Below are 21,218 nucleotides of genomic sequence, written 5' to 3'. Positions count from 1 at the left end.
GAGCCCTGCGTTGGGCTCTCAGTTTAGCAGGGAACCTGCCGCTCCCCCTGCTTGTGCTCTCTCTGTTAAATACATACATACATACATACATGTAGATCCTCAGGGTGGGGGAATAGAAAGTGACAGCTAATGGTGACAGGATAAAGATGAGTTGTTCTAATCTTAGATTGTGGTGATGACTACACAGCCCTGTGAATGACCTGAGAAATTGAAACGTACACATTGAGAGAGTCCATTTTGCTGTACGTGAATGATATCTCAATAAAGCTATTAGAAACAAACTGGGGTAATTTTAGACAACGAAAGAATCAATATCAATGAAAATGAATTACCGCTGTACATAATCTGATGTGTGCGTGGACGAATTTAGCGAACATGTGATTTAAGTCAAAGAAATTAGATACAAATGGTGTGCAATCCATCTACACAAAATTCAAGAACCAGCAAAGTTAAACCATAGCGTTAAAAGTTAAGATAGCGGTGATGGCAGGTGCCAATGGGGCTTCTGATGACAATGTTCTTCTTGTTTTTCTGTAGGTTGATTATGTGGGTTTTCACTTTATAATGGTTCGTTGAGCCTTCCATTTATGTTTTGCCCATTTTTTCATATGTGGGTTACACTTTAGTGAAGATTTTTAAAAGAACATGACAAGCAAGTGTTCTTGAGAAAATGACCAGTTGTCCAGTAGATTCTGTCACTATGTCACATTCTCAGGAACATGATAAGAACATGAACAGCCACATCAAGGAAGAGCACCTTCTTCCCAAGCTGCTTGCTTTGAGAGCCTCCGGGTTTCCTGACAGACCAACCAATGTGTCCTGATTCCAAAGTCACATCTTCCAAGCAGCCTTCCTGTCTCTGGATAGACAGCCCTTCACTTGACAGCTGTCTGTAGGACACAGCTAACTGGTTACGTTGGTGACAAAGTCTCCAACCCTCCTGCTTGTCCTAGGATGGGCTACAACAGAAAGTTCCCTCTGCTACCGAGACCCAAGCAGAGCTGGACAAAGTAAGTTTTCACCCATGGGCAGCCTTGAGGGATTTTTGAGAAAGAAAAGGCTGTGATAAGCCCAGATGTTTTCGAGTTGGCAAACACCCCAAATTCTATTTTAGACCAGAGGAACCTGGTTAGGTTCCACTTACATTTTGCCAAAACCGCCTCTCATTTTAACTTGAGAAGGAATTTCATTGAGAAACTCAAGATATTATGGATCCCAGGGTCAGCCTGTTCTCGGGAGGGTTGCTTCTTCCATTTTGCTCCCAGGGATATGGTGCGGTCAGAACCCAGCAACACCAGGGGACCCACTGACATGAGCTACTCCAGGGATTCTCTAGGGCCTGGGCACCTAGGAGATTCTCATGAAAATGTGTGCCAAGTGTCTCTAGAAGTGATGTCCTTCCAAGACAGTCATGTTGTAGTAAGTGCTCTGGTCTGCCAGACTTGTTTCAGGATCATTCTCTTTCTGGAAATAATTTGAGATCAATCTTAGGCCTGTTGCGATACTTGCTGTCCTCAGCGGCTTCTGGTGAGAGCATGATTGCTCACTGGGATTTAGTGTTAATTCTTCTACTTACCTGACACTTGAACTTGGACCTTTTCTGTCTTCTAGATTTTTCGAGGATGTGGGTTTTGTGAAGTTAAGGTTGTTCTTCATGTTGTTCTGGATTACTTTCTTGAAGATGTGTTGGGAGATTTGAATTTATACAGCTGCCATTGACGACAGAACTCTCTTGCTTTTAAGAAGAAAGAAAAGCCAAACCCTGGAGATAAGAGTCCATGGTCAAAAGTGACCCAGTTCCGTACGGCAGGGCTGGGCTTGAAAACCAAGCAGGACGTTCCCGTTTTATCCTGTAAAACTTGTAACATCAAAATAACCTGCATTCCTATACGTTTTTACTTGAAAATGAATCTTCAAGTTTATTTATTCTCAGTAATAGGTGAGTTCTATTTGAAGATCCTGCTTTCGGAAACTAGGCTAAAGAGGAAAATCTGGACAACCTCCAAGCTTCCTATGAAAACTTTCTTTGCAGCTTTCCTTGAAATAGCCATAGTTCCCCTGCACTTAAAGCACAATTTAATTAGCAAGAATTCAATTTATATGCAAAATTGCCAGAAATGATCCAATGCATCAACCTAGGCACACCTTTGTTCTTCTGATCTCCCTTCTCCTCTACCACTTATCTTTTCTTCTAGAAATAAACCACATACCACTATGGGATGGGCTTGGTCATCGGGTACAGTATTTGAATCAATTAGCACAAGAAGTGGCACTCTCAGATACTTCTGGAAATGAAAGTGAGGAGGGTCTTATTTTAGGGTCTTACTCTAGAATCAGGATAACTTGGATGAATATTGTTGAGAGCAGTTCCATCTCTAGTTCAAGTTGTGAGGCAGGAAAAAGGCCAGGCAGATTTCCCCTTCCTCCACCTTTTGTTCTAGCCAGGCCTTCAGTGGATTGGATGATGCCCATTCACATGAGGGACAGCAATCTACTTACATGTGAATCCATCCAGAAACATCCTCACAGACACACCCAGAAACAGTGTTTAATCTGGTGACCCCGTGGCCAGTCAAGGTGACACATTAAATCAACCATTGCAAAGGGGCTGCCAGCAAACCTGCTTGATCTTGGCCCCAGAGGAAGATATTATCTGTATTATCCAGGACAGCCAAAAAAATCTATTTGATACAGAGACCCTATCTCCATCTTCCAAAATAGGTTTTTTTTTTTTTTTTTTTTTTTTTTGCTGTTGTTGTTACAAATGTCCTTGAAAAGACAGTATGGAACAAAAGTGATCCATGTTTTAAGATTTGCAGAAATGCAGAAGACCTGTGAGTATTGTCTTCCAGCAGCCATGGCCAGTCTAGAAGCCAAAATTATTAAGCATCTCAAGCCTTCCTTTACGTACTACTGAGGAAAGGACAGTACCCAGTCATTCCTTATAACCTGTGTTTCCGGGACCTGCTCATGATCTTGCCATGATACTTTCTGAGAACAGGCCCTTGGGAAACTCTCAGGGAAGGCAGAACCAAACTATGACCTGGGGACTCTGTTCAGCTCCTTTTCTCCAGAGAGCCTGTCCCTAACAGGGGCTATTCTGCTATTTGGTTTTCTAAAATTCAACAGCATATTAGGTGGGGATACATACTTAGGTAGAAGGAATACAAAATGAATGGCAAAGTCCAGAGAGCGGTTGCCTATTGGTGGGGAAGGAGGTGCAGGAATCTAGGAGCATGGGGGCTGTGGCTTCTAAGGAATCGGTAGTGTTCTATTCCTCAGCCTGTGATAGGTTCATGGGTATTCATTTTATTATTTGTTAAACGTACATATACCTTTTCTGGATACTTCTATATATGGGATATATTCTACAGTTTAAAAGAAAGTAGGCAAGAATGAGTGAGTTGAGATTTGGAGTCAGAACACTCCAAGCTCCACTCCCTACTATCTTGGGCTTTGGTGAATTCCTCTTCATCCGTTGGAGCTCAGCTTTTTAAAAATAATAAATTGGGAGAATTGTAAATGCAGCAGAGTTGTCAAGTCTAAACAGAGGTTGGGATTTGGGCAAGGTAAATAATGACAGGGAAGATTGGCTCTTCCCCCTCCCAGCAATGGAACCTAGCTTAGGGTGGTAAAATAGATAGACGGGTAAATGATGGGTATTTTTGATCCCCTATTCTATTAAATGGGCCATGACAATGACCTTATTACACCTATCTCTAAAAGAAAAAAAAAATCTGTAGCAATTTAATAAACCAAGTCAAATTATGGGCTTCGAGTCCGGGATGGACATCCAAGAACACAGTGGTCCATGTGTTCACTCGGATTAGAACCCTTAGGGGAAAATGTCTGGCTGGGGTTCACGGCGGGGGCGGGGGGAGGTGGGTGGGAGGAAGAGTCTGTTGTCTCCTCAGAGGCCAGCTCAGCCTCCTCAGGCCCCCATGATTGGCACCTAGCGTGTGGGGCTCTCACTGGGAGTCAAAGAAAGCATTGGTGAGGGGGAGGGTGATGGTGGTGGTGGTGCAGTAAGAGACCTGGGGGCGGGGAGAGAACAGAGCAAACCAAGAAGTGAATGAGAGACAGAGGGGAGGGGTGGGCAAGAGAGAGGGATTGGGGTGGGAGGCGGGGGCAGGGGGCGGCGGGGGAAGAGAGAGTGAAGGAGAAAGGGCCAGAGGGCCAGAAAGAGAAAGAGATGGGGTGAGGCGGTGGGGAGAAGAAGGGGAGAGCCAGGAGCGCGAGCAGGTCTCCGATGGAGGGGGGAGGAGGGCCCCTCTCCCCTTCCCCCTCTCCTGGCTCCTCCCAACTCCCCCTCAGCCCAGCCCTCTCCTCCGCCCGCTCCACCCCGCCTCCCGGACGTCCCGCTCTTTCCCAGCCTACCCTCCCCGCTGCCCCCTCCACCTCTCCTCCCTTCTAAACCCCGCCCCCTACGGCCCTTCTCCCCTGCGCGGCATTCTGTCCGCAGCACGGTGGCCCCGTCCGTCTGCCCACCTGGAAGATCCCCGGGGTGCCTTTGGCCGCCCGTTTGACTTTCGCTTTGGGAACTGTGTGTTATCACAATAAAGATATTTCCAGACTGCAAAGGATGGGAGGTGCCCAGGCCTCCTCGAGAGCAAGCCGCCGCGCCCGCCAAATTCAAGGCCTCCGTCCGCCCCCGCGCGCGCGCACACGCACCCCTGCCCGGCGACCCCAACGGCCGCGCCCCGGGCCGGGCGGTGGAAAGCGCGCAAACGCTTCTGCGGAGGCTGCTCCTCGCGCGTGTGAACTTCCTGCTCCGCGGCCCCGGGCGAGGCTGAGGGGGCGGGGCGGGCGGCGGACGCGGGTGGGGACCAGCTCCCGCCGCTGGGGACGTCGCCGCCGCGCCGGGGACCCGCGCCCCTGCCTCTGCTCCCCGCGCCGGCCCCTCCGGAAGCGGCTTTGGGCCGAGGCTGGGGTTGCATCCCCGCCTTCGGGGCTCTTCTGCGGCCTTGGGGACCCCGGCGCAGCGCGCCTGCCCTGGTCCCGCCCTGCGCCCCACTCCCGCGTCTCACACCCCCCCCCCGCAGCTGGGGCCGGAGGGTCCCGGGGGAGAAATGAGACGGAGGAAACCACGAAATCGGGTCCAAGGGGAAAAAAGACAGACAAAGGGATGGATTGCCCCCCCCACCCCACCCCCCGTTCTTGGCAACAACTTCCAGAGGATCCAGGGAAGGGGAATTTGATAACCATGTAAGTTCACCCTTAGATATAGCCCAGGCCTTGTCTGGCCCTTGGCCAAGGGCGTGTTTGCCGAGCCCAGCTTGCAGAGAGGCATTTCTACAAACTCCATTTCTTTTTCAGCTCGGGGTGACTGACTGTCCCCCCCTCCCGCCCCCCTGCTTCCCCCTTTATTTTTCTTCCTCCCTGCCTTCAATTCTTTCTCTCCCTTCCTCCCTCCAGTTTTCCCTTGCACCTCCCCCCCCCGCCCCCAGGACTTTCTTTGCGCAGATTCGACTTAATCATACTCTGCATGCGATCGTCATAGGGCCACCCAAAGCCCCTTTTCTTCTTCTCTTCTATTATTTACTTCTTAATCCTTCATCTCCCGCTCCCCATTAGGAGTCCAATCTGCATATTTAATGTATGTTTTTCCAGTCCACTTGCTGTCTTCATACAGTGTGGTTTTGAGCTTTAATTACCTAAAAGTATCGTCAAACTTTTATCCCATTTTTAAATTAATTAATTAATTTATTTTTAAGATTTTATTTTTTGACAGAGAGAGAGAGAGACAGTGAGAAAGGGAACACAAGCAGGGGGAGTGGGAGAGGGAGAAGCAGGCTTCCCGCTGAGCAGGGAGCCCGATATGGGGCTCCATCCCAGGACCCTGGGATCATGACCTGAGCCGAAGGCAGATGCTTAATGACTGAGCCACCCAGGCGCTCCATCCATTATTTGCATTTTAAATTCAACATTGCTTTTGAAACTTTGGTGAGATACAGTTGACATACAACAGACTGCCCGTATTTCACGTGTACCTTTTTAAAAAAGATTGATAGATTTTAGTGGGGGGAGGGGCAGAGGGAGAGAGATAATCCCAAGCTGTCTCTCTGCTGAACAGGGAGCCCAGAGGGGCTGGATCTCAAGACCCTGAGATTATGACCTGGGCAAAATCAAGAGTCCAACACTTAACGGACTGAGCCTCCCAGGCGCCCCTCACCCATACCTTCCATAAGCTTAGACATAGGCGTGCCTTGCTGGAACCACCAATGCAAGGAGTATACTTAATATAGTCATCACTCCCCAAAGATTCCTCCTATCCCTTTATATTTTCTTCTCTGTGTGGCTCCCTGCACCTGTCTCTTCCCCAGACAACAATTGATCTGTCACCATAGATTAGTTTGCATTTTCTAGAATTTTAATAAGTGGGATCCTGGATGCTACCTTCTGGTTTTGTTATTCAGTTATTCTGAGATTCATGGATATTGTCGCATGTATCAATAGTTCATTCTTCTTTATTGCCATGTAGTATTTCATTGTATATTGTGTATCCTACAGTTTACTTATCTGTTCGCCTGTTGATAGGCATCTGGGTTCTTTCTAGTTTTTGCCTATTACAGTAAAACTGTCATGATCATTCATTTACAGATATGCTTCCATTCCTAAGAGTAGAATGCCTGGGTAGGCATATGTTTAACTTTTAATGGAATTGCCAAAATGTTTTCCAAAGTGGTTGTACCATTTTATGTTCTCATAGTAGGGCATGAAAATTCCAGTTCCTCCACATCCTCACCAATGCTTGGTATCATTTTTTTTTTAACCCATTCTCATAGATACATCCTTGTTATTTTGTTGTGGTTTTTAATTTTCATTTCCCTAAGACTAATGAAATTGAACATATTTCAGATTTTATTATTCATCTGTATCTCTTCTCTGGCAGTATGTCCACTCAAATCTTTTGTTCATTTAAAAAAAATTTTTTTTTTTTAAATTTTTATTTATTTGACAGAGAGATAGAAGAGCACAAGCAGAGGGAGTGGCAGAGGGAGAGGGAGAAGCAGGCTCTGCACTGAGCAGGGAACCCGATGTGGGACTCGATCCCAGGACCCTGAGATCATGACCTGAGCCGAAGGCAGACGCTTAACCATCTGAGCCACCCAGGCGCCCCTAAAAAAATTTTTTTAATTGAGTATATTAGTTTCAGGTATATATACAACATAGTGATTCAACTTCTCTGCAAGTTATGCTCTGCTCACAAGTGTAGCTACCCTCTGTCACTATACGCTATTAAAATATCATTGACTATATTTCCTATACTGTGCCTTTTATTTATGTGATTTAAGCCTTCTGTAACTGGAAGTCTGTATCTCCTACTCCCCTTCATTCATTTTGTACACTCTACCACCCTCTTTCCTGCCAGCCACCATCAGTTTGTTCTCTGTATTTGTAGGCCTGATTCTGCTTTTTGTTTATATATTCATTTTCTTTTTTTAGATTCCACATGTAAGTGAATAAATGTGGTAATTGTCTTTCTCAGTCTGACTTACTTCACTTAGCATAATACCTGCTAGGTCCATCCATGTTGTCGCAAATGCACACTCTCATGCCTTCACTATGACTGTGTTGTAATATTCCATTGTTCTTCTTTTTTTTTTTTTAAAGATTTTATTTATTTATCTGACAGAGAGAGACACAGCGAGAGAGGGAACACAAGCAGGGGGAGTGGGAGAGGGATAAGCAGGCTTCCCGCCGAGCAGGGAGCCGGATGCGGTGCTTGATCCCAGGACGCTGGGATCATGACCCGAGTCGAAGGCAGAGGCTTAACGACTGAGCCACCCAGGCGCCCCTCCATTGTTCTTCTTTATCCATTCATCTATCAGTGAACACTTGGGTTGCTTCCATATCTTGGCTATTGTTAATAGTGCTGCAGTGAACATAGGGATGTATATATCTTTTCAAATTAGTGTTTTCATTGTGGGGGGGAAATAACGGGTAGATCATATCTATTTTTAATTTTTTGGGGAAACTCCATCCTGCTTTCCACAGTGGCTGTACCATTTACATTCCTACCAAAGTGCATGAGGGTTCCTTATTCTCCATATCTTCACCAATATTTGTTATTTCTTACCTTTTTGATGTTAGCCATTCTGACAGGTCGTTTTGATTTGCATTGTCGTTTTGATTAGCATTGCCCTGATGATTAGTGCTGTTAAGCATCTTTTCAGGTGTCTGTTTGCCATCTGTATGTCTTCTTTGGAAAAATGTCTATACAGGTCCTCTCCTCATTATTTATTTATTTATTTAAATTCAATTTTGTTTTTTTTTTTTTTAGAAAGGGAGGAGAAAGGCAAAGGGAGAGAGAGAGAGGGAGAGAGAGAGAGAATCTCAAGCACTAGATGATGACCTGAGCTGAAATCAAGAGTCGGATATTTGACTGAGCCACCCAGGTGCCCTTCCTCTGCCCATTTTTTTGTTGTTGTTTTTTTATTTTTATTTATTTCTTTATTTATTTTTTATTTATTTGTGAGAGAGAGAATGAGAGACAGAGAGCACGAGAGGGAGGAGGGTCAGAGGGAGAAGCAGACTCCCCGCTGAGCAGGGAGCCCGATGCGGGACTCGATCCCTGGACTCCAGGATCATGACCTGAGCCGAAGGCAGTCGCTTAACCGAGTGAGCCACCCAGGCGCCCTGCCCATTTTTTTAATAGGATTATTTGTCTGTTTGTTTTGGTGTTGGGTTGTATAAGTTCCTTACATATTTTTGATATTAACCCCTTATTAGAGATAGCATTTTCAAATATCTTCAGTAGGTTGTAGGTTTTTGTTGTTGTTGTTCTGTTGATGGTTTTCTTTGCTGGGCAAAAGCTTTTTATTTTGATGTGGTCCCAGTAGTTTATTTTTGCTTTTGTTTCCCTTGTCTTAGGAGACAGATCTTAGACAAATGTTGTTATGGCCAATGTCAGAGAAATTACTGCCTGTGTTCTCTTCTAGGATGCTTATGGTTTTAGGTCTCACATTTAGGTCTTTAGTCCACTTTGTGTTTATATTTTTGTATGGTGTAAGAAAGTGGTTTAGTTTGATTCTTTTGCATGTAGCTGTCCAGTGTTCCCAGCACCATTTATTGAAGAGACTGTTTTTTCCCCATTGTATATTCTTGTCTCCTTTGTCATAGATTAATTGACCGTATAAGATAAGTTTATTTCTGGGCTCTCTGTTCTGCTTTATTGATCTATGGGTCCATTTTTGTGTCAGTGCCCTACTGTGTATCTTGAAATCTGGAATTGTGATGTCTCCAGCTTTGTTCTTCTTACTCAGAATTGCTTTGGCTTTTTGGGATCCCCCGTAAGGATTCAGTATTGTTTGTTCTAGTTCTGTGAAAAATGCTGTTGGTATTTTGTTAGGGATTGCATTGAATCTGTAGATTGCTCCAGGTAGTATGGGCATTTTCACAATGTTAATTCTTCCAATTCATGAGCATGAAATATATTTCCATTTGTTTGTGTCATCTTCAATTTCTTTCATTAATATTTTACGGTTTTTGAGAGTACAGGTCTTTCACTTCCTTGGTTAAGTTTATTCCTAGCTAAATTATTCTTTTGGTTCAATTGTAAATGGAATTGTTTTCTTAATTTCTCTTTCTGCTACTTCATTATTAGAATATAGAAATGCTACCAATTTTGCGGTATCAGTTTTGTATCCTGCAACTTTACTGAATTCATTTATTACTACTAGTAGTTTGTTGGTGCAGTCTGTAGGGTTTCTCCATATACTGTCAAGTCATCTGCAAATAGTGACGGTTTAAAAACTTCTTTACCAATATGGATGCCTCTTATTTCTTTTTCTTGTTTGATTGCTGTGGCAAGGACTTCCAATACTATGTTGAATAAAAGTTTGCCATTTTTTTCTTTTTTCAAAGATTTATTTATTTATTTGAGAGAGAGAGAGAAAGAGCAAGGGGAGGGGCAGAGGGAGAGAGAGAACCCACAAGCAGACTCCCCACTGAGTGCAGAGCCTGATGCAGGGCTCGGTCCCAGGACCCTGAGATCATGACCTGAGCCAAAACCAAGAGTCAGCTGCCTAACCGACAGAGCCACCCAGGAGCCCCTGCCCTTTTTTTTTTTTTTTAATTGGGTGTGTGTCATCTTATTACTGAGTTTCTTATCATGGTAAAATATATGTAACATAAAATCATTTTAGCCACTTTTTTTTTTTTAAAGTTTTTATTTATTTGACAGAGAGAGACACAGCGAGAGAGGGAACACAAGCAGGGGGAGTGGGAGAGGGAGAAGCAGGCTTCCCGCCGAGCAGGGAGCCTGATGCGGGGCTCGATCCCAGGACCCTGGGATCATGACCTGAGCCGAAGGCAGACGCTTAACGACTGAGCCACCCAGGCACCCCATTTTAGCCACTTTTAAGTGTATAGTTCAGTAGCATTAAGTACATTCACAATGTTGATCAACCATTACCACTATTTTCAAAACTTTTTTTTATCCTCTGTTCTACACAGAAACTCTACCCATTACACAACTCTCCAACCTCATATGCTGACCTATATGGTAATTCTGTGATTGACATTTTGAGGAACTGCCGTATTTTTATACAGAGGCTGTAACATTTTCCATTTCCACCAGCAATGTATGAGGGTTTCAGTTTCTCCACATCAACACTTCATATTTTCCATTGTTTTTGAAAGTAGCCATCCTAATGGGTGTGAGGTGGTATTTCATTGTGATTTTGATTTGCATTTCCCTAGTGATTAATGACGTTGAGCATCTTTTTATGTGCTTACTGGCCATTTGTGAAACTTCTTTGGAGAAATGCCTATTCAAATCTTTTTACCATTTTTGAATAGCGTTATTATTGAGTTTTGAGAGTTCTATATATATTTTGGGTATAAGTATCCTATCAGATATATGCTTTGCAAATATGTTCTCCTGACCTGTGCCTTGTCTTTTCATTTGATAACAGTGTTTTATATAGAGCAAATGTGTTCAGTTACAGTGAAGTCCAGTCTATCATTATGCCCTTCAATGGATCATTCTTTTGGTGTCATATCTTAAGAAATCTTTGCCTACCTTAAAGTCACAAAGGTTTTCTCCTACATTTTCTTCTGGAAGTTTTAAGTTTTACATTTAGGTTTCTATTCCATTTTGAATTAATTTTCTACATGATGCAAGGTATACATGTTAGTTTTTTTCCTATGAATAAACAAATTTTCTAGCCACATTTTAAAAAAAGACTGCTTTCTTCACCTTTGCACCTTTTCCAAAAGTCTGCGTATGTGCAGTTCTATATCTGGGTTCTATTTTCTGTCCCATTGATTTCTTTTGTCTGACTTGATGCAAATACCATGCCGTCCTGATTAGTATAAATTTACAATAAATCTTGAAATCAGATAGTCCACCAAATTTTTTCTTTTTCAGAGTTGTTTTCTAGGACTTTTGCATTTCCATAGGAATTTTAAACTCAGCTTATCAGTTCCTCCAAAAGTCTGCTGGGAATTTGTTTGAGGATGCATCAAATGTGTATACCAATTTGGAGAGAAGTGATATTTTAGCAATATTGAGTCTTATGAATATTGTACATCTCCCAGTTATTTAGGTCTTTTAAAATTTTGCTCTGTGATGTTTTGTAGTTTGAGCATACATATCTTCGGCATCTTTTTTTCAGACCTATCCCTAAGTATTTCATATTTTTTGTGCGGTTATAAATGGTATTTTTAAATTTTGATTTCTGATTGTTCATTGCTAATGTATAGAAATACAATTGAAATTTTTATATTGATCTTGTATCTTGTATCCTTGCTGAACTTATTAGTCCCAATAACTTCAAAAAATAGATTTCTTAAGATTTCCTACAAAGATGATCATACTCTCTGTGAATAAAGGCAATTTTATTTCTCCTTTCCCAGTGGAATATTTTAATTTATTCTTTACCTGATTTCATCAGCTAGGCTAAAATCAAGTTCAAGTTCCAAAGGGAGATAATCTAGCTCACCGTCTCCTTTTACAGATGAGAATACGGAGGATCTGAGGAGACAAAAACATTGCCTTAAACCATTCAGTTAGAGGCAGATTTAGTACACAGCCATATGATCCATTCACAGGCAAGTGAACTTCCTTTTTTTCTTCCAGTTTCTCCCCTTAATGACAGAGGCTTGACTCCAGTGCCCCAATACTGATTCTAATCCCCAAGCTACCACTGACCCGCTGTGTGCCCTTAATGAGCACAATGCTTATTTCTCCCTAGTGGCTCCACCTATAGAATGTGGTTAATAATATTCACAGAAAGGGTTATGATGAGGCCTTTGCACCTCACTTGCTTCCTCTTGTTTCCAGCTTCCAGATGCTGTGTTGATGGTCACCAGTTCCCCCAGAGCAAGCAACAATGCAGGGAGGAATTAGGAGCCATGGCCGTCGACTAGCTCCTTGGGATCCAGGGTAAAAGAATTATGTATCTTTGTTGCTATTACATTTTCATCCATAAAGTGGGACTCTTTATCTCATGGACACTTGTAAGAAATGGTCAGTGGTTTTTGTTTTTGTTTTTTTTTAATTAATTAATTTGAGAGAGAGAGAGTGCGTGCATGGGTGGGTGGAGGGGCGGAGGGAGAGGAGAGAGAGAATCCCAAGCAGACTCCTAGCTGAGTGTGGAGCCTGATGTGGGGCTCATTCCACGACCCAAGATCATGACCTGAGCTGAAACCAAGAGTCTGATGCTTAACTGACTGACCCAGAAATGGTCAGTGTTTTAAGAAGTTATAAACCTTAAGGAAATAATTTACTAAGTCATCTTGGGCAAGTCATTAGCATTTCTCAATTCACTTTGCCTATCTGATAATGGGAGATAATGTTATTTTTCCCCTCACGGGGTTAATTTAAAGTTAAGTAGTTTGTTTGTGTATATTACGTTATACAAATGCACCCTACTCGAAAACACAAAAGCAATATGTTAAGTATATTAAAGGTGGAAACACATTGGAATTTTTATAAAGATTGCATTTTTTCAAAATACTACATTCACAGGGGTCCTTGGGTGGCTCAGTGGGTTAAGCATCTGACTCTTGGTTTTGGCTCAGGTCATGGTCTCAGGGTTGTGAGACCAAGCCCTGCATGGGGCTCTGCCCTCAGCATGAAGTCTGATGGAGATTATCTCTCCCTCTGCCCCTCTGCACCTCCCCTTGCTCGCTTGCTCTCTCTCTCTCAAATAAATACATAAATAATTTTTAAAAAAATCCAAAATACTACACTCAGCAAAGAAAGCAAATGATAAGAAAGTTCTTGAAGCGTGAAACAATGACGCCTGCTCCAACTCTAACTGCAGACTCATTCCCTTTTAACTATTTCTATTAGTTTTTCTGACGGCTTCCTTCATTTCATTAAAAAAATATTCTTATACCAGTGCTTTTTAGATCTCAAGATTAGATATATCAGTTGATTTATTGCTACAGTGGATAAGGATTTACCTCACTTTTATCACATTCCTACCCCAACAGAAGAGATTTTTACTTCTTTTATTGGTTGCCTGGGTAATTCAAAAAAACATATATATCCCTCTACTTATTTTATTAGCCATAGGCTGTTTGATTTCTCCACTTTGGAAGGGGAGGATACTTACCCTTTATACTTTTCGTCATTTTTTTTTTTAACCTCCCACCTCTCTTCCTTTGGTGTTTATTCTTTGTACATTTTCCAGGGTGATAATTTTTACAGTTGGTTCTTAGCCAGAATGATTTATCCTGGCATTTCTCACTGGTTGATTTGAACAGTCGAAAATCATCTCACAGTGTTTACATTATGATGACTATGTACAGGTTGTTCTGTGCAGAGCCAAGCATGTATTATGATTCTATGTCCTTCTTGTGTGACTTTTTTTTTTTTTTTTTTAGTGTTTCTGCTTACCTTCTGGGAACTGAGACTCCCCGCTCCTTTTCGATGGTGCCAAACACATGTAGGCATGGATTCAAGCACCCACACTCACTGCTTGCCAGGCAAGCCAGTCAGTCTCATCCCTGGACCTGGGCCAAGGCTTAGTGAAGGAGCCATGGATGGGGACAAACCAGCTCTCTGGCTGCTCAGGTGAATGTAGTCACCTTGCTCAGCCTGCAGGTGGCTTCTGAGTAGACTGAACTAATGGCCACCTCCTGCATGCCACCATTGAAGGAATGTTTCCATACAAATCTTTAATTTATCTTGGAGTTAATTTTAGTATGCGTTATGAGTCTGTATCAGTTAACTATTGCTGTGTAACGAATTATCCACTCCTCCCCTGCCCCCCCCCCCCAAAAACCCTTGGTTGCTTAAAAAACTAATTATAATTTATTTTCTCTTGGTTTTTGTGGGTCATGGATTCAGCCAGGGTACAGAGGGGATGGCTTGTCTCTGCTCATAATGTTTGGGGCTGGTTCTAAGGCTGGAGCCTGAAGTCTTCTGAAGGCTTGACTAAGGATGGAGAATCTGCCTTTTTTTTTTTTTTTTTTTTAACACAGGGCTTGAACTGAGGACCCCGAGATCAAGACCTGAGCTGAGATCAAGAATCAGACACTTAACCAACTAAGCCACCCAGGCGCCCTGAAAATCTGCTTTCAGAGTGACTCACTCACATGGCTAGTTAGTTGATTCTAGCAAGTTGGTGTCCTTTTCGTTGGGTTTTCCACAAGGCTGCTTGAGTAACCTCATGACCTAGTCGCTGGTTTCCACCAAAGTAAGTGATGAAAGAGAGTGAGAGAGAGAAAGAACGAGAGAGAGAGAGAACAACAGGCAGAGAGTGTATTCTTTTTATGACCTAGCCCCAGTCATCACAAAGCCTCACTCCATCACTCCCAATACATTCTGTTTGTTAGAAGCAAGTCAGTGAATGTAGTACACTTTCAAGTGGGGGAGTTAGGTTCCACCGGTGGAAGGGAAGAGGGTCGTAATTAGCAGATACACAGTTGACCCTTGAACAACATGAGGGTTAGAGGTGCTGACCCCTGTGTAAGTTGAACATCTGCATATAACTTTTGACTCCCCCCAAACTTAACTACTAATAGCCTACTGTTGACCAGAAGCCTGATCGATTACATAATCAGTCAATTAACACATATTTTGCATGTTGTATGTATTCTTACTATAAAGTAAGCCAGAGAAAAGAAATTGTTAATAAGAAAGTCATAAGGAGGAAAAAATACATATAGAGTATTGTAGTGTATTTATATAAAAAAAAATCTGCACATAAGTGGATCTGCACAGTTCAAACCCATGTTGTTCAAGGGTCAGGTGTATTTTAAAACCATCACAGAATCCAACTTAGGTTTTGTCTGAGTTTGCAGACCGCTGTCACCTGTTGAATACTCTATCATCACCACACCAATCCGAACCATCATCATTTGTATTTACCAAAATCACATATAAATTTGGGTCACTTCTGTTTCCCATCCTGTACTGGTGTCACATTTTAGCCTAGTATTTCGGACAAGCTGCTTTCCTTGAGCAGAGGAAGAACTGGGAGAGAACCTCTCTGGTCCCTCAAGGGGCAAATGCTGAGAAAGGTGTGTTACAGAACAACAGAAAATATACTGCTTTTCTCTCTCGTTCGCTGGGGAGAGGGATTAGTTGTGATGAAGCCCTGTGCTCATGTCAGAGAGTAAAGGCCCTCATCCTGCTAATTCAGACACATGGGGGCTGCAAGTGCTGCCTCCTACCCAGAGGGGGCCTCTGGTGACCTTCAGAAGGACATGAAGATAGAGTTGTCTTTTCAACAATGAAGGCTTCTTTGGTGGACACTCAGCTCTGGGCAGGCTGAGACCACATGGGCACAACCTGGGGGGTGGGTAGAGCCAAGATATTGGGAATGGGTATGGCCAGTAGCAACCTTGATTGAACAATAATAGCTAGACTTAAAAAAACAAACCAACCACTTTTCAAATTAGTAGGAACTTGGTCTTGTTCTGCATTATCGCCCCGAAGGCCTGTTTGGGTGAGCAGGAATGGGGCACAGCAGGAATTTCCAGACAGGGGCCATTCCCGGAGTCAGGTAGGTATGGTCTCTTGTGGCAAGAGCACCCATTCCTGGTGAAGCAAATGTGGCCAGCACCCTGTGGTCCAGGGAGGTACAGGGAGGAGCGTGCAGACCCCACAGGGAGAGGTGGGCAAGATTCACTCAGAGGACTAGGATGCTGGCCAAGTAGCTGCATTTCAGGCCAGAATCCAGGCTCACCAGGGAAAGGGTGAAATATAAATCAGAAAAACCTTGCCTTTGGAGCAGGGATGGCTGCATTTCACACCAATTCTGGTTTAGGAAGACAAGACTGATGCTGGACGCCCCCTGCTGGAGAGGATGTGGCATCTCATGGGTGGCCAAGAAGGAGGGCTCCTCGCCTGGAGAGCCAAGTGAATTGAGTCTCAACGAGGAGGCTTGTGGTGTGGAATCCCTCCCTCCCTCTGAATCCCCTCACTCACCCTCTCTCAACAGCCCACCAATGCCTACTGATCTTCAGGGTACAGGGGCATCCTTCCACCTACAAACAGATCAAATTGGCACATGAGTCTTGGCCCCTGGATTCACCAATTACCAGCTCAAGAAAGCCCTGAGTGGAAAATTCAAGAGGATCACGTTTGGCTTCAATGCGTACAGGTCTCTTGATACTTTGCACAGTCTGGGTCTTGGGCCCTCTATTTCTAAGTATGGGCTTTGAAATGGTGGGTCTTGGAGGAGTCTGTCTTGCTTTCACTCACAATAACAGTGATGGTCTCTCATGGCCACCAACATCCAAACCCAAGCGTCCGCTGTGAAGCGTTGGAAGAGAGAGGCCAAGAGACGCAATATACCTGACCTGCTGGGGGTCCATTGCTGGACAAAATGATCAGAAAAGACCACTGCCCACCAGAATAGAGCTGTTCACAAAAAACAAGTGGATAGGCTGAGAAGTTGAGTTTTGTCAACTATGAGCACAACAAATTGTTTCGACCCCCAGACCCGGAGCATGGCTTCCCTTACGTCCCATTCAGATCATCACTGCCAACTGTAGGGTTTTTGTCTGCTTACTGGTCTTGTTTTAACCTCACCCTGAGCCCTCTGCTCCATCCATGAAATGGGATTAAGCCCCGCCCTTCCACAAAATTAAGACAAGGCTATTTGTGTGTGTTAAGATGAATTGAGACCATAGCCAATTTCTTTTTTTTTTTTTAAGCATTCCTTTATTGTGGAAAAATACACATAACATAAAACTTACCATTTTAGCCATTTTCAGTGTATAGTTCAGCGGCATTAAGTACATTCACACTGTTGTGCAACGATCACCACTCTCCATCTCCAGAACTTTTTCATCTTTCCAAATGGAAACTTGATACACGTTAAACCACCTCTCATTTCCCCTTCCCTGGCCCATGGGAGTCACCATTCTACCTTGTGTGTCTATGAATTTGACTATTCTAGGTACCTCACATACATGGAATTGTATAGTATTTGTCTTTTTGTGACTGACTTATTTCACCTGGTGTCATGTCTTCTTTCAGATGTCTCCGTGGAAATGGAATTGCTGGATCGTAGGGTAGTTCTATTTTAAAGTTTTTGAAGAACCCACACACTGTTCTCCTTAGTGGCTGACCCAGTTTACACTCCCTCCAACAGTGCATGGGGGCTCCCCTTTCTCCACATCCTTGCCAACGTTTGTGATCTCTTGTCCTTTTTTTTTTTTTTTTAAAGATTTATTTATTTATTTGCGAGAGAGAGAATGAGAGACAGAGAGCACGAGAGGGAAGAGGGCAGAGGGAGAAGCAGACCCCCTGCTGAGCAGGGAGCCCGATGCGGGACTCGATCCCGGGACTCCAGGATCATGACCTGAGCCGAACGCAGTCGCTTAACCAACTGAGCCACCCAGGCGCCCATCTCTTGTCCTTTGTTAACAGCTATCCTAATGGGTGTGAGGTGGTATCTTCGGTTCTGCTTTGCTTTTCCCTGATGATGAGTGATGTTGAGCATCTTTTCATGCACCTGTTGGCCATTTGTATGTCTTCTTTGGAACAATGTCTATTTGGGCCCTTTGCCCATTTTTTAGTTGGATTATTATTATTATTTTTAAAGATTTTATTTATTTATTTGAGAGAGACTGGGAGAGAGATAGGACACATGCACAAGCAGTGGGGGGTGGTGTAGAGAGAGAGGGAGAGAATCCCAAGCTGACTCCGGGCTGAGCGTGGAGCTTGATGCGGGGTTCAATCTCATGACCCGGAGATCATGACCTGAGCTGAAACCGAGAGTCAGACACTTAACCTACTGAGCCACCCAGGTGCCCCAGATTATTATTTTTTTATTAAGTTGGTTTTTTTTTAAAGATTTTATTTATTTGAGAGAGAGAGAATGAGATAGAGAAAGCATGAGGGGGGGGAGGGTCAGAGGGAGAAGCAGACTCCCCGCCGAGCAGGGAGCCCAATGCGGGACTCGATCCCGGGACTCCAGGATCATGACCTGAGCCAAAGGCAGTTGCTTAATCAACTGAGCCACCCAGGTGCCCCTATTTTTTATTAAGTTGTAGGATTTCCCTATATATTTTGGGTATCACCCCCTTCTTAGATATATGGTTTGCAGATATTTTCTCCCATTCTGGAGTTGCCTTTCCATTTTGTTGAAGGTTGCTTTTGCCGTGCAGAAGCAGCTTTTAGATTTGATGTAGTCCCACTTGTTGATTCTTGGTTTTTGTTCCTTGTGCTTTTGGTGTCATCCAAAAACATCACTGCCGAGAACAATGCCAAGGAGCTGTTTCCTGTGCTTTCTTCTATGAGTTTTATGGTTTCAAGTTTTACATTTAAGTCTTTAATCCAACTCAAGTTGATTTCTGTGAGTGGTGTAAGATAGGGGTCTCATTTCATTCTTTTGCATGCGAATATCAAGTTTTCCTATCACCATTTATCAGAGAGCCTGTCCTTTCTCCTTGAGTATTCTTGGCTGCCTTGTCAAATATTAGTTGACCCTATACACCTGGGTTTATTTCTGGGCTTTTGATTCTGTTCCATTGGTCTATGTGTCTGTTTTAATGCCAATACCCTACTGTTCTGGTCGCTATAGCTTTGTAATATAGCTTGAAACCAGGCAGTGGGATACCTCCATCTTTGTTCTTCTTTCTCAACATTGCTTTGGTTCTTTGGGGTCTTTCGTGTTTCCATGTGAATTTTGGGTTTTTGCTATTTCTGTGCAAAATGCCAATGGAATTTTGATAGGGATTGTATTGAAACACAAGATCATTTTGGAAGGGAGGCTGAAACCTTTAATGGTGACTGATGAACTCAATGGTGAAGGGCAGAGGGAATTCAGACTCATCTAGGCCAGATTAAGACCTTTAGGGGGTCTGTCTCTCAGCTCCACATGCTGACTTCTAAGGGCTGCTTTTCATCATTGAGACTGAAAGTCTGCAACCTACATGCTGTGACTCCCTGACATGTCTCCCCTACATTTCTTTGGCTTCCTGTTAGATTCTGCCAAAAAGAGGCCCTGGCAGGAGATCAGATGGCAAGGAACAGAGATAAGTATCCAGTGCAACAGGTGCTGGAAGTTGCTGGTGTGGCAATGGGCACGGAGCCCCGGTCTAGTTCATGCATCTGGTAGATCCAGAACCAACCGTGATGGTGTGGTCAGTGGTGCAGCAGGAAGCAGAGGCCCCTGGGGCTGGAATGCACCACAGGGGCAGGGGCGGGGGCAGCATATAATCACTGAATTTCCCCTTTTTAACTCTTCCTCACTTTTGTACTCAATTCTCCGTGTTAAATTCCCCTGCTTGAAATACCTTGAATGATAGCAATTATCCTGCCTGGACCTTGAATGGCATCTTTTCATGCAATTTAATATAAAAAGAACACCAAACCTTAAAAAAGTTCAGTGTGTATCCTTCCAGACTTTTCCCTGGGATTTTACCATACAAATGATTTAATACTGTGTGTATTTACGGAAGTATTATCATTCATGTGCATTCTTCCACAACTTGATTTTTTTTTTAAATATATGATAACCAGTCTTGGAGTTCTCTCCACGGTGTTATAAATATGAGCTTAAACCGATGCCTTGTGTTCTAGCAGCCATTTATCTAATGATGGACATTCAGGTTTTCAATACGTCTGCTCTTAAGAAGGCGCTGTGGTGAACATTCTTACATGTGCGCCAGTGTTTCTTGGTGGTAGTTAACCAGACATGGAATCCCAGAGTTGTGTACATTTTAGATTTGACTACGGTTTGCCCGATTGTTCTTCAAAGCGGCCGTGCCAATTTACACTCCCACCCAGGGGCAGGAGAATGTCCTCTCCAATTCTTGATATTTCCCAGCTCTTTCGTTTTGGACAGCCTGGGGGATGAGACAGTATCTTGCTGGTGCTTTAGTTTGCATGCTCCTATGGACTCATGCATTGGAGCATCATCTGATAGGTTGACAAGGACTACTTCCAGTGGCAGAAGTAATTGTTCTTGCGAAGCAGAGTGGTGGCTGCTCCCTGGCTTTCAGGGGGCAGGTCTGTGAGGTGGCTCTTTTGCTACAAAGCTGCACCAAAAACTCCCCATGATTTCTTGTGCCATCAGCAGTTGGCTGACGCTGCTGTCAAGGGGGAGGGAAAAAGCGCCAAGCCTTTTTTGGACGCGTGTGGATGTGCGTGGTACCTAGCAGCGAGTAGCTTCCCCTGGAGTAGGGGATGGGCTGCTGAGTGCCCGGCAGTGGCCAGCCCCTGTGGAGGGCAGGGATAGACAGAGCAGAAAAGGATTCCATCAGCCACTCCCTGGAGGATCCATCAAGCAGCAAGTTTGCAGTAGTAAAAGTGGTGGGCTTTATTGAGAGCCAGTGATGCAGTCCACTCCCAGGGTTACTGAAATGTCATGGAAGCCGGACAGTTTTCACCTCTGGATTCCTTCTGATGACATGGAATCCCGTGATACATTTTAGATTCTGAAAGCCCCAAGCAGAGTCCAGTAGGAGTATGGTAACCTCTCTGCTTTGATAAAATAGAAACAGAAAACAGGACAAGGAAGGGAGGGGGAGAGACCTGAGAACGGTTATGCTTCAGTTAATTCTGTTTTGTTTTCTACAAGATGCTCCTCACAAGCTGAAGGGATCACCTTTCTTGCAAATTTCAGTTATATTCTGGTGGGAAAAGCATGAACTCAACTGGAAGTCCAGACTTTGCCACTTTGTGCAAGTTTCCTAGCACCCCGCCCCCCCAAAAAACACCTGCCTGCTCTGGAAGCCTCTTGCTCGCTGTTCGTGGTAAGCAGCACCAGGCTGGAAGTCAGGACCAGGAATTCCAGCTCCTG

General features: G+C 43.9%; 1 long non-coding RNA gene across 4 annotated transcripts; it reads left to right on the top strand.

The window, feature by feature from the left end:
- Positions 1 to 4,482: 4,482 nt before the first annotated feature.
- Positions 4,483 to 19,751, top strand: LOC123862271 (uncharacterized). Of its 4 annotated transcripts, XR_010404899.1 has the most exons (6): positions 4,483 to 5,205; positions 11,964 to 12,057; positions 12,290 to 12,391; positions 13,840 to 14,029; positions 14,440 to 14,654; positions 16,404 to 19,751. It is a non-coding gene; the product is annotated as an uncharacterized LOC123862271 (long non-coding RNA). The 4 variants fall into 4 exon arrangements; XR_010404897.1 differs by having other exon boundaries at positions 4,492 to 5,205; positions 14,440 to 19,751; XR_010404896.1 differs by lacking the exons at positions 14,440 to 14,654; positions 16,404 to 19,751 and having other exon boundaries at positions 4,491 to 5,205; positions 13,840 to 14,412.
- Positions 19,752 to 21,218: the final 1,467 nt, after the last annotated feature.

This window comes from Mirounga angustirostris, unplaced genomic scaffold, assembly GCF_029215605.1.
Source record: "Mirounga angustirostris isolate CCGP_5_RB_7025 unplaced genomic scaffold, mMirAng1.0.hap1 SCAF_9, whole genome shotgun sequence".
Lineage (NCBI taxonomy): Eukaryota > Metazoa > Chordata > Mammalia > Carnivora > Phocidae > Mirounga > Mirounga angustirostris.
The sequence above is the reverse complement of the archived record's forward strand: the minus strand, read 5'-3'. Positions and strand labels throughout refer to the sequence as shown.